The sequence below is a fragment of the Ursus arctos genome, unplaced genomic scaffold (genome assembly GCF_023065955.2).
Source record: "Ursus arctos isolate Adak ecotype North America unplaced genomic scaffold, UrsArc2.0 scaffold_2, whole genome shotgun sequence".
NCBI classification, from domain to species: domain Eukaryota; kingdom Metazoa; phylum Chordata; class Mammalia; order Carnivora; family Ursidae; genus Ursus; species Ursus arctos.
The window spans coordinates 80,742,923-80,755,081 of record NW_026622874.1 but is presented as its reverse complement, the minus strand read 5'-3'; the positions used below and the strand labels follow the sequence as shown (position 1 = coordinate 80,755,081).

At 47.6% G+C, this 12,159-nt stretch overlaps 1 long non-coding RNA gene across 1 annotated transcript; it reads right to left on the bottom strand.

Annotated features, from left to right (window-relative positions):
- Positions 1-7: 7 nt before the first annotated feature.
- LOC130544271 (uncharacterized) lies at positions 8-9,381 on the bottom strand. Its single transcript, XR_008960443.1, has 3 exons — positions 9,230-9,381; positions 8,561-8,643; positions 8-6,089 (listed from the first exon to the last, which is right to left on the bottom strand). It is a non-coding gene; the product is annotated as an uncharacterized LOC130544271 (long non-coding RNA).
- Positions 9,382-12,159: the final 2,778 nt, after the last annotated feature.

The window sequence follows — 12,159 nt, the reverse complement described above, 5'->3', positions numbered from 1 at the left end:
ACCAGGCCTGCATTCCTTTTCTCACTGTTGCTCCTCCTACCTCTTTTGTGCAAAGAACATGCCTTTTTCTGCATTTCCCAGTCTCTTGCAAAAGGAGGAAACCTCTTTGGAGTATGACCTTTCCAGAAATAGCCTCATTTTTATCTTGTGAGCATTTCTAGAGTTTTAGAAGTTTCAGAATTCAAAAGTCTTTCTTTTACCTAAACTATTAACTGCACCCTGATTCCTTTTGTTTGTTTTTGTTTTGTTTTTGTTTGGTTTCTTTAAAGAAACAGAATTTTTAATTTATTAACATTAAAGACAAATGAAAAAAAAAAAACCATGCCGTGTTTATAGACAGAGAAATTCAAAATCATAAAAAAATGTCAATACTTTTCCAATTGCCTTGTATATTTTATGCAGCAGCAATTAATATCCCAATATGAGTTTGCAAGAAATATGACAGGCTAATTCTAAACTTGATACGGAAGAGCAAAGACCCATAGACAGCCAAGATGCTTCTGAAGAAAAAGGAAAGGGGAGGGCGCCTGGGTGGCCTCATTCGGTTAAGCATCTGCCTTCGGCTCGGGTCATGATCCCAGGTCCTGGGATCCAGTCCCACATCGGGTTCCCTGCTCGGCGGGAGTCTGCTTCTCCCTCTGCACCCCCTCCCATGTGCACAAAAATAAGTAAATAAAATCTTTAGGGGGGAAAAAAAGGAATAAGGAAAGGAGAACTGCCCCACCAGATATCAAGAATTATTATGAAGCTATAAGATTTAGGATAGGGTGTTATTCATGCTGGGAGACTAATGACTACCACTAGTGCACCCAGACCAGAATCACAAATGTATGAGAACTTCATCCATGACACAGGGGGCACTACAGATCACTGGGGAATGGTGTATGAAATACATGATGTCAGGACAACTGGTCATCCACATGGTAGATCTCTATCTCCTGCCATACACAAAATCTAATTTCCAATGGATTTACCGACTTCAAAATGAAAGATAAAACTGGTTAGTTAAACTTGCAGAAGAATATATAGAAAGATATCTTTATGATCCCAGGATAAGAAAATACTTCTTCACCAAGGCAAAAAAGCATTCTTCAGAAAGAAAATTGGTAAGCATGACAATGTTAAAATTAAGAATTTTTGCTGGGATGCCTGGGTGTCTCAGTCGTTGAGCGTCTGCCTTCAGCTCAGGGTGTGATCCCAGAGTCCTGGGATGCAGCCCCACATCCAGCCCTGCATCAGGCTCCCTGCTCTGCTGGGAGCCTGCCTCTTCCTCTCCCACTCCGTCTGCTTGTGTTCCCTCTCTCACGGGCTCTCTCTTTCTCTGTCAAATAAATAAATAAAATCTTAAAAAAAAAAGGAAAAGAACTTTTGCTAACAAAAAGATACCTTAGAGAAAAATTAAATTAGAAACCAGAAAAAGATACAGGCGTCCCAGGAAACAAGAATATTTGAATGAAATCTTTGAATTATACTTTATCATTCAAACTCCAGCTAACTTTTATATGAAAATCAGGAACCAAACAGATTCTGAAATCTAGGTAGTCTTCATTATTTTAACTCAGCTATCTGAATTCAAAAACTGATAACAAAGAATGTTTTATTCATAACACGCACAACCAACCACAGATCAATATCCAGAATATTTGAAAAGCTAATTCCTACATAACAAAAAGAGAAAAGCAAATAGCCCAATGGCAAAACTAGAATTTTATGGAAGAAAAAAATCCTAGTGGTGAATAAAAACATGAAAAATGTTCAACCTCAATAATAATCATAAAAATTCACCTTAAGGCCACAAAGAGTAACCCTTTTACATTCATCAGGTTGGCAAAAAATTAAGCCTGGCAAGACCAGTTATTGGTGAAGATAGGAATTCTATGCAGTACTGGGACAAGTACAATTGGTACAACTATTTTGAAAGATACTCTGCATTATCTTGCAAAACTCTACACGTTCATTCTTACAAACCAGAAATTCCAATACTAGAAAATGTATATGCCCTATTGAAAATCTTGAACCTACACACCAGGAAACGTGTGAGAATGTCCATTGCAGCATTGTTCAGAATAACAAAAAACTGGAAACAATTATTCACCAAAAGCAGAATAAATAAATGGTGCTATACTTATATAATTACATAGTTTGAACATCCGGATTCTAATCCAAATGCATGGTTTCTGAATTTATAACATAACAGACCATTACTGATAACACATGGAGTTTTAAACAGCTCTTTTGAGATAACAATACTGTTTTGAAATGTCCCGGAAGTATTCCTATTCTTGCAACAAGTTCTCTAATGCTTCATGTTCCCCAGTGTATCTGTATTCCCAGATGTACTCAGTGATTTCATTTAGTGCATTCTCGCAGTATTTCACTATTTTGCTCCCAGACACTTGAGGAAGACACTTCCAGGAGGCACACGTGACTCCGGGTTTGCCTTCATAGGGAGAAACCTGTCTTCCTTCAGGTAAACAACTGCCAATAAATATTTTCAGTTGGCTCCTTTCAAACCTAGGGTCCTGGGTTAGAACCAACACATGGTTTGGAATTGTCATCTTGCTTTTGATTCTGTACTTGCTGTCTGTCAATCCTTTGTAGAAACAGTGTCCCCAGTGAGGTGATGCTGGCTCACTGGTCTCAATCTCGAGCAGATACAGACTTCACACAGGAAGTACATGAGAGTTTCTCCCTTCTAACCTTCCCAGTTCTTCAAGTGTCACTTGAGTAGTTTACAACTGTGATGCACATTTCCTCCAACATGAGACACGCCACCAGAAAAAGACCTTGCTGGCACTGAAACACAAAACCACTAAATACAAAGAACTTGACTGCTGATCAGAAATTCTTCCAGGGACACCTGGGTGGCTCAGTCGGTTAAGCATCTGCCTTTGGCTCATGATCCAGTGAGTCATGATCCCAGTATCCTAGGACTGAGTCCCACACTGGGCTCCTTGCCCAGCGGGGAGCCTGTTTCTCCCTCTGCCTGATTCTCTCTCTCTCTCTCTCTCTCATACACACACGCACAAATAAAATCTTTAAAAAAAATTCTTCCATGGAAACTTTTTTAAAGTTTTTTAAATTACAATTACCTCACAGTTATATTCATTTCAGGTGTGCAATCTAGTGATTCAACACTTGTAGGCAACACCTGGTGCTCATCACAAATGCATGACTTAATCCCTATCACCTATTGAACCCATCCCCCCAAACATCTCCCCTCTGATTACCAACAGGTTGTTCTCTATAGTAAAAAGGCTGTTTTCTTGGTTTGCCTCTTTTTTCTTCTCGCTGCTCATTTGTTTTATTTCATAAATTCCACAAATGACTAAAATCATATAGTATCTGTCTTTGACGGACTTATTTTGCTCCTCAAGGCAAATCTTGATCAGAACGGGGAAATGTGAAAAGTCGTAACGGGAAATGCCACAAAACAGTCAGGAGGTTTTGGCAGGGGGAGCTCGGACACACTATCACTCTGAATAAACTGGGGACCCAACAGGAAGACATGGACTTGACCTCGCACGTGAATACTCCACTATTCCAGCTACAGGAACTCTATTCTCATCTCTCCATCCCCTCCCCCCAGCCCCCACCTCCCAACAGGACTCAACCATGAGAAGCCACAATGATTTGAACTACCAGATGCCTCCAATGGACTTTTGGTTCCTAACAGCCTTCTAAACTGCCCCCTTTTCGCCTGAAAACAGTGAGCCTCTCTGATGCTCCCCAATGTGCCTAAGGGTTAGTCACTGCTTCTTTGTCCTACATTCTATTCTTCTTCCTTCCCAAACAAAACCAACTTCGGCTGATAAATCCCTCAGAGTTTCTACCTTTAAGGTTACAAAATGGAGGGCAGTTTGTGTTTCTACCTGGGTCTCAGGTTCCAGCAGAATTAGGGAAGTGGGACCCCAGCTCATTCTTTTAGGAAGTCCTGAGAGTCAGCAGTTAGTGCATTCAAGTCCCAACTGAAAGCGGCTCCCGTTCCTCTGAATTTGGCTCAGGATTTCTCCCCAGAAACAAGCCTGCATCTGTAACAAGCCAACCACAGCATCTCTGATGTGGTGTCGCAGGACCCCTCAAGCCACGGATCCCTGAGTAAAACAGGTCTGTTCAAATACCCGCAGGGAAAATGAGGACTGAACCAGGGGAACAGCCCTCAAAATGCAAGCGACTGTGCTACTCACTTACCAGCATGTCCTGGGAAGCCGCCCAGAGCTGCCCCCTCAGCACTCAGCCAACAAGGCAGCTTCTTCCTCTACCTCGGGAGGCGACAAGTTGCTGCAAAGGCCCCAGGGTCTTCCCAGGGTGGGGGCCGAACCTACTGAAATGGCAGCTTTGGCGCTCTATTCCCTGCAGCCAGAGAGGGGCCGGATCCTTGGGGGCCTTCCAGAGCCCTTCCTGCTCTGAGGCGCCTTGGGTCAGAAAAGGCCACGGCGCGCCCTCTGCTGGCCGTGGCTGCGCACGCAGAGAAACCGCCCCCTTCCTGTTGGAGGTGCGCGCGCGCCCTCTGCTGGCCTCCCTGGGAATCCCTGCAATGCTCAAAGTCATGACCCCTCAGATGGAGGGACAGAGGGTGCTCTGTTCCACCCAAGCCATCTCTCTCCATGATAGATCCTAGGGTTCGGCCCCACAATGCAAAAGGAGGGGTCCCCATCTTCCCAAGGGAAACGTCCTCTGCACAGCTCTGCCCCAGAGAGGTCGGAGGTTTGGGCTCAGGGAAATCTGACGCCCTGGATTCCCGCCTTCTCCAGTCCCAACGCTCAGAGTAGCTACCTAGACCTCCTCCCCCCTGGTCCATGGTCCACCTCCACACACCTAGACCAGCAACTGCTTTTCATCCTTCCAACTCCTCTTTGTCTCTGCTTTTCTCTACCCCCTCTCCCTCTCTTGGTTCCTCTCACTTTCCAGGATTTGCCCAATCCCCCCACCACCCACTCAGTGTCCCTCTCCCTGACAGTCTCTTTCTCTATCTCTCCCCAGGCCCTCAGGCCTTCTGCTCTGTGCAGCCCTGTCCAGGACCACCACAGAGGACCACCTCTCCTGTCTCCCCCTCTCTCCTGCCATCATTCGGCCCTGGCCCTGCGCACAGGGCATGACAATCCCATTTACAAAGGCTGCTCAGGCTGACCTTGGCTGTAGCAGGGCAGTTACCCGCCTCTCCAGGGCAGAATGTGGACAGACAGACCTTGACACCTTGGCCCAGCCATGACCCCAAGGCTGCTGGAGGATGTCTGCTTCCACAACCTGGAGAGAAGGAGGGCTTTGCACGATCCAGGAGCTCTGGTGCAGAATGGACTGGAGTAAAGGACCTAAGAAGCAACAGACACATACACCCAACTCCTGCGTGGTGAGAGAGGAATGGGTCTCCTGTCACTGGCCTCTTCCCTGCCCATCCCTCAACATGGAAACTGTGGAGGATTATGGGGCATCAGGGGTCTTACCAAGAACACTGCCACCATCAGCGACCCTCAGAGCCCACCCGCTGTTGCGAGGCAGCTGGTGAGGTGAAACCAGTGCACAAAACCTGGATTAATGCAGGGCCTCCTCACCGGTCTCCCGGGGCCACTACTGACCCTTCATACATTCCTCACCATCACAACAGACCACTGCCTGGGGACAGACACCTATCCTGCTGATCACCACACACCCCCAAAACAAGCAGACACCATGACTCAAGGGTATCTATCACCAGAGTTAATACAACCACCAACAGATCTAAATACAGGGTGTGTCCACCTGCCCAGAAGGACTGCTTGGGCCCCTTGCAGTAAAGATGCCACAAAGGGTAATCTTGCTACTATCCTCCATCACCACCACTGCTGCCAGTTTGTTTCTGTGTGTACAGGATTCACACTGTGCTCTTGGAGGGGAATGACTGTAGGTCCTCGTGAAGGCAGACGCTGACACACAGACAGAACCGTGAAAGGTTTATTGGGGGGATACGAGGAGAGACAGAGCACAGGGGACAGGATGGGCAGGGAAGGCATTCAGACCATTAGGCTCATCTGACACCTTTACAACATATATACTCTGCATAGCCTGGTTGTTACCGCTCAGGGAGATCTTCAAACTTCAAACTGACTGTCCTGTAAGTCAAACAGATTTTGGATTATTTCAATGGGATCTTATGTTCTGCCATATGCAATTTGCCTCCTATAGTATATCTGAGGCCTTGGATGAACACCTGAGTGTGTGGCTGCCTCTGTGAGTCTATATGTAATAGAAAATAATTGTCTTCACATCTCAGACATCAATGTCTGAATGTACCCATTCTCAAAAGTATCTTTTATTTCCTTCTTGGCTAGGACCTGAAATTTAATAGAAAAAAAGGAGGTCATTTCTTTGTTGTTGAAATGAGGATCGCTGCTATCTGGGCTGAGATGTTCTACTCCAAGTGAAATTTCAAGGTCTTAAATGAACACCTTTTGATGATCATCTGCATGGAGCTATTTTTTTAAACAGTGAGTAGGGTGAGTGGCCAAAATCCCAGATATTTGGCACATTCTTTTTTTTTTTTTTTTGAAACAGAGAGAAAAAAAACAAAGACAGAGAAAGGGTAAACTTGTGAGCGAACAGGGAAGGCGGAAAAGGAGAGGGAGAGAGAGAAACCCTAAGGGTCTCCACACTCAGCGTCAAACCCGACCTGGGACTCAATCTCAGAACCTTGAGATCACAGCCTCAGCGGAAATCAAGAGTCCAATGTTTAACCGCCTGAGCCACCCAGGGGCCCCTGCAGATTCTTTATGTACTTCAACTCCTGTGCCTCTAATGACCTCAGAAACCAATATGCTCCCGGTTTCAAAGAAAACAAAGCTGAGGTTCTGAGTAGGCCCCACGGAGAGCTGGCATTCGGGCTGAGACATCAGCAACACAGGCAAATCCGCAGGATACTGTGGCAGAAGTTCTGGGAGATGCAAAGCTACAGGCAGGGAGGGGACTCAGATGCAGAGGGTGGTGACAGGGCTCGAGCTAGGGCGGCTCCTGGTCAACCCCGAATTCCCCACTAAGAGCCTCACTCAGGCTGAAGCCAAGGCAGCAGCTCTCTGATCTCAGTCCTGTCTTCACTTTCTCACACGGGGGCACACAAACTGAGGCAGACAAGAATCCCCAAAGAACCAAGTTAAATTTCCCACATCTCCACGGCATTCTTTCACACAGTTCAGAACTTTCAAAAATTTAGGGAAACAATAACCTTTATAGATTATGAATGAACAGCTTTATGCCAACAATGACATTTTCACCCAAATAACTGCATTATTCACACTGTGTGACAGACACACGCAGCAACTCGGTGTGGACCTCACTCTGCCTTCACACTCACTGCTTAAGCTGCTGGCCTGCCAGGAATGGCCTCCGCTCTACCTGAGAGAGACCATCCACTCCCCTGAGCACCTCCATCCTGCTTCTCATCCACAGTCTCCTGTTTCTGTGTGACCCACGGCTCCCTCTCCTGTCCTTCAGATACATCGCTGGTGCTTCCCTTATAAGGAACACAACGTCTGTGTGGTTTAATGAACGTGTCCCTCCCTTCTCTCAGACACCCTAAATTCCTAACGTTAAGAATAGACCTCATTCCTTCCAGAGCGCAGGATATGGTCTCTGTACAACATCCGTGCGCACACCTGCTGTGCCGAGCTCTCGGAGAAGAGAGGCTCTCCTTCACCGCAAAGGGACCTGCCAACCACCTCAGTAGGAGTGAAAGATGAAGTCCATCAAATGGATCTCCTGAGCAACTTGGAGAAAGTGATCACGTCCTCAGCAACATTCACTCCCCCACGACATGAGACGCCTGCACGCAGGACCGCTATTCCTCATGGGGGACGCACCAGCGTCTATCTCTGACCCACGCCACAGAAAAGAAAGAGGACGAGCCCATAGGAAGTGACTGAGCCACATTCCCACAAAACCTCCACACCTGCCTCCAGCATCTGCCACTGTCTCTCATTCTCACCTCCCTGAGCCGACAAGAGGGCTTCCCCCAAGTATCCACAGGTTGCAGAGGATGGGGCAGACCCCAACCATAATGATGAATCAAGGGACCACAGCCCTGCTTCAGTGGTTTACGTAACTAATAAAATGTCAGCTCAAACTCAACACACTGCACATGAAGTGAGAGGTGTTTCATCCCTCCAGGAACAACAAATGTGGACTCTGGACATGCACAACAGTAAGAAATACATGTCTACCATTGTGCAATAGAGACACTTCCTTCATACCAATGGCACCTGCCCCACTGCTCAGTGTATGGAAATAGTTAAGCACAAAGCATGTATGACGTGAGAACTTCAGGATGTTACAGTGTCTCAGCCGGGTTTCCCATGCAATGTCAAGACCTCAGCACAAGTCTGCCTTTGATCCACCCAAACATCCCTAAGGTGACGATCTGGAAACACAGAAGCCTGTAGGCTCTGGCATAAAGACATGGCATTTGAAAGATAAACGGCACCACACACAGATCCCAAGATATACCCAACAGATATAAGGCCACACACGGTGCTGCCCAGACAGGAACAGGATTCCAGAAATAGTTACAACGGGAAACAGCCACCGTATTTACCTTGTCCATCTCTGGGACCTCCTTGGGAGCGGTGCCACTGTTGTCCCCTTGAGCGCCACAGGCTTCTGAATGGGACCAAGGCCCTAGAAGAGACAGAGGTGGATTAAGACGGGTGTTGACCACGCAAGATTCAAGCCAAGCTTCTACACCTGCCCCAGGCTGTTTTACTCTCCCACTCTCAGGTCCATCCACATGCAGAGCGTTTCTCAAAGGTCTCCACTGACCACTGTGGACAAAGGAGAGACCACTCCCTCACCCTTGACGATATGACAACTCTGCACAATAGAGATGATTTCATAACTAATCAATAACGCTAGACAACTGCGGCCCCCACACGTGTAAGTGATGTGAAGACTGTGCTCCATTAAGCCAAGAGCCCAAAACATCATGTCTGTGCAGTGCACCTGGGCAATGCTTTTATGTCTGTCTATTGCACATTGTCACACTTCTCAATGGCAGACCCCTGCTGCCCAGTTCTATATGGAGAAACAAGACAGTCCACGAAATGGATGTCCACAGAAAGTTGAGGAATGTTCCTGTGTCCTCACTCAGGCTGATCCTTGCATTGCAAAGCCTCGTGGCACCTCCTCTATATCTTCTCCAACGACACAAGTAGTCACATGATGAATACGCGCTACAACTCACATCATGCAATCCAGATCATCTTACCACATGGTGGAGGAACGAAGGGCGAGCGAGGCCCGCATGTCGACCAAGGTGGAGGAGGCTGAGGTGGCACAGAGCCAATGAAGCCTGGTAATGTTTGGCCCGTATGGGAGGACATGCAGGTTGGCCAAGGAAACCTTCTCACATCTGGACCCACCTGCAGACAGACAGGAAAATAGTTTGGTGAGACAGACAGAAGTTGTAACACCAAGAGATGAAACCCAAAGAAAGAGCTCTCAGCATCTGCCTCCTTCTCCAATACCACGTTCCAGCAGAGCCGCATCCGTGCTAGAGCACTTGACCCCTCCCCACTGCTGCCAACTATAACAAGGGGGGAGAGGGGAATGGATATTACAGGAATAACCTACTGTGACCAAACATCACTAACCATGTCTGCCAATGGTCACTAGCAAGAAGTAGCATCTTCAAAGATGAAAAAGGAGCATGGCAAACTAGTGAAGGCAGGACACTCCAGACACGGAGGCATCGGGATCCTGGACAACACTTCATCTTTCCTCCTCAACCACACAGAATATTTTGGTTTGTTAACAAGAGAGAGAATGTGATGAAACTGCCCTTTCTTCTCAGGAATCCGAGCCACTCGAGGTGAATCCTTTGCCTGCAAGCCCCTGACTGTCCCCACGCTGCCTCACTTCCTGACACAAGGGTCTTCTGCTCTCTGCAGTTTCTGTCCATGGCCACAAACACACTTGAGGAATTAGGGGCCTGTGATCTGACAGGGGAATTGGAAAAGTGTTTTCCAAAAGGAACGTGATACCAATAACCCTTCTATAACTCAGCAGCTGTGCTTATCTTAAAACACAGTCACTCGGACATTTCAGCACACTGAGTTCCAGAGTAATTTTGTCCAATAGGAAATTAAGATGGGAAGCATAAGTTAGAGAAGCCACAAAACTGTATATGCTTTCCGATGGAAAACTCGAGAACGTGTGATGAGAGAAGAAACCTGCTCTCACTGTGACTTCGGACCAAACGACCTGCTCCTAGAAGCCCAACCGAAGGGCTTGTGGGGCACCGGTCATGCAGATAATCGCTAACATCCCCCCTTCAGAAAGTGTGTGTCACAGTGTGTTTTGCGACATGACACTAACAGCTTTGATCATGCAAAATAGTTGTGGAAAGGGTACAAGGAGAGGGATTCTGTATAGCACGTTTACCAGCAGAAGTAAAACAGGGATGACTTACGAAACATGGCCTATCTAAGCACATTCCAAACCGCAAAGCAGATAATAAAAAATGCACGGAGAGCTTCCCCTAGTTTCCAGTCGTGAGGATGACCACAGACCTTGTCACAGGTTAATCATCTAACCGCAATATGAACACAATACGTATCGCACCTGTACATACCCCAGTGGGAATCAGGCAGCCCAGAGACGTCAGTGTACAGTGAGCTGTCAGCTTCCTTGAGTTATTTCCCCCACGTGCGCTATGGGTGAGCAGGGGTACACAAACACACACACACACACACAAACACACACAAGACACACACACAGTGAGTGTTCTGCCATCCTTCACCTCTAACCACGTGTGGCTTTGGGAGAGGCCCCCAAAGATGATGATTTGTAACGGAGAAGCCTGTCAGCCCCTGCGTGAACTGCTTGTATTTGAGAGGTGAACGACGCCACAGACAAACTGGATGACCCACCCAACAGACACAAGGCCAGGACACGGTGCTGCCCAGACAGGAACAGGATTCCAGAAATGGTTACAACTGGAAACAGCCACCGTATTTACCTTGTCCTTCTCTGGGTCCTTCTTGGGCACGGTGCCACCTTTGTCCCCTTGAGCGCCACAGGTTTCTGAATTGGACCGAGGCCCTAGAAGAGACAGAGGTGGATTCAGACGGGTGTTGGCCACGCAAGATTCAAGCCAAAGCTCTACACCTGCCCCAGCCTGTTCTACTCTCCCACTCTCAGGTCCCTTCCAGATGCAGAGCGTTTCTCACAGGTCTCCGCTGACCTCTGTGGACAAAGGAGAGACCAGTCCCTCACCCTTGGGGATATGACCACTCCGCACAGTAGAGATGATTTCAGAACTAATCAATAACGCTGGACAACTGGGGCCTCCACACATGCAAGTGATGTAAAGACTGTGCTCCATTAAGCCCAGAGCCCAAAACATCATGTCTGTGCAGGGCACCTGGGCAATGCTTTTATGTCTGTCTATTGCACAATGTCACACTTCTTCTCAATGGCAGACCCCTGCTGCCCAGTTCTGTATGGTGAAACGAGACAGTCCACGAAATGGATGTCCACAGAAAGTTGAGGAATGTTCCTGTGTCCTCACTCAGGTTGATCCTTGCATTGCAAAGCCTCGTGGTACCTCCTCTACATCTTCTCCACCGACACATGTAGTCACACGATGAATACGCGCTACAACTCACATCATGCAATCCAGATCATCTTACCACATGGTGGCGGAACGAGGGGCAGGGGAGGCCCGCATGTCGACCAAGGTGGAGGAGGCTGAGGTGGCCCACAGCCAATGAAGCCTGGTAAAGTTTGGTCCATAGGGCAGGGCATGCAGGTGGGCCGAGGAAACCCTCTCACATCCGGACCCACCTGCAGACAGACAGGAAAATAGTTTGGTGAGACAGACAGAAGTTGTAACACCAAGAGATGAAACCCAAAGAAAGAGCTCTCAGCATCTGCCTCCTTCTCCAATACCACGTTCCAGCAGAGCCGCATCCGTGCTAGAGAACTTGACCCCTCCCCACTGCTGCCAACTATAACAAGGGGGGAGAGGGGAATGGATATTACAGGAATAACCTAGTGTCACCAAACATCACTAACCATGTCTGCCAATGGTCACTAGCAAGAAGTAGCATCTTCAAAGATGAAAAAGGAGCATGGCAAACTAGTGAAGGCAGGACACTCCAGACACGGAGGCATCGGGATCCTGGACAACACTTC